Raw genomic sequence first — 1,907 nt, forward strand, 5'->3', positions numbered from 1 at the left:
GGCTTTTGATTTAGACATGAGTAATCTCATTTGATAGTGCTCTGTAAAGTATACTGTGCTTCTTGTTATGATTATCTAATGTATAATATTAAGACAAAAACATCAGAGTGAAAGAAGCTTTTCTTCTATTTCTTTTCTAGAACTTCAAACTGAATGCCTTCTTGAAGGGAAGGAAGAACTCTTGATTGAGAAAAAGTTTGCATTGACTGTGTTTTAGAAACTCAATCTGAGTCACGTTAGCCTGAAAGGCACCACTGTTTTCCTGAAAGCTTGCCTTTGAGATTTGATTCCAAAAACAACAGAGCCCCAGGCCTTTGTGTCAAGGGTGCAGAAAATCATTAAACAGCACAGCAGAGTGGCTTGAAATATGTCTTTACTTGCAAGCATTATCAGCATTTGACACCATGCCAATCATTAAAATATACATAGATTTTACTAGTCTCCTTCATCATTATTGGTGTCTGGAGGAATGGCAGAAATTGTATATAACATCCAGAACCTGGAAAAATGTTTGGTATGTTGTGATTCAATTGACAGGCCAAAATATCTTGTTTTGGCTGCCCTCAACCTTTAGCTACCTTATGAAATGTTTCTGAGAGGAGAGACCTTCCTTTTAACAAACTTTCCCCTCAGGAGACATCTGCTTTTTTATATTCACTCTGCCTAAAGATATGTGTTGCAAACAGGAAGTCACCCTTTTGCTACATTAACTTCAGAATGTGTACTGAAACTCCAGTGATCCATGAAGATTTAGCGCCAGCCTTCTTTGTCAGGAAAGACAATGCATCATAGCCTTCCTGTTTGTCAGAAGTGGATTATGGGCTAAATCCTGCTCATTTTGCTGATAGCAATATCCCAAATGGCTTCATTGGAAGTACTCGTATATGGTAAGAATAATTCAGTGTCCTGTGTCTTTTTCAAACATGAATAGAGCTAAATGTGGGAAACAATTTCAGCTTGGTATTACTTTAGCTTCTCTTGTGACCCAAATCTTTCCCTAACCTAACTATTTAAAAATTCACTAAAACAGGTATGTATGTCTACATTTGCCTCCATAGGTACAGAGACAGAAAGGGAGATAAATGTATACAACCTCTATTCAGCAAAGCACTTGGATACTAACTACCTTTAAGGGTGCAGAAAATCATTAAACAGCACATACTTTAGAGTTCTGCTGATTTGGGACATCAGTGAAAAAATCAACTTTTTCTTTTCCCCTGAGAATGATGTATAACTTTAATTACTGCATGCATTTTAAGAAGTGTTTACAGGATGCTGAACATCCTTGCAGAAAATTAAAACAATACTGGGGATAATGCCCAGAAAAATGAATCTATTCACTCAAAGAACGTAGATGCCAAGACTAAACAAAAGAGAAGAGAGAATTGGGGGACTTGTTAGGGAAAAGTCAGTTTCCAGTTCCAGTTTCAGTGTTCAAGGAAAATATTAAAACTGCAGCTAGGAAAGCGAGCAACTCATTTACATTTTGGTCTGATACTATGGCTTTAATATCGTATTGATGATGCCCGTAACATTACAGTTAAATGTTAATATGGTGACGTGGCAATTCAGGAATCTGTCTTGGTACAATTTATGGCTTCTGGATTTATAATGACACTGCTGTATCATGAGTGCATACCCTCTACAAGATTCCTTTGCCCTTCACTCTTCTTTCCATTTAGCGTATCCCTCCTAACTAAACCCACCCAAAATTGTGGACCTAATTTGCTATCATGTTAATTCTGCTGGTGTGTTGCATCTCCCCCCCACCAACTTATTTAGACTATAAGCTCTTTGGGGTAGGGACTGTGTTACCTGTCAGCTCCATGTTCTTGGGGAACCCTGACACAGGACACAGACTGTCTGACTCACAAAGAATCGCCACCCCCCGCCCCCCAAACAGAAAC

The sequence above is a fragment of the Crocodylus porosus genome, unplaced genomic scaffold, assembly GCF_001723895.1.
Source record: "Crocodylus porosus isolate Cpor-Errol unplaced genomic scaffold, CroPor_comp1, whole genome shotgun sequence".
NCBI classification, from domain to species: Eukaryota; Metazoa; Chordata; order Crocodylia; family Crocodylidae; genus Crocodylus; species Crocodylus porosus.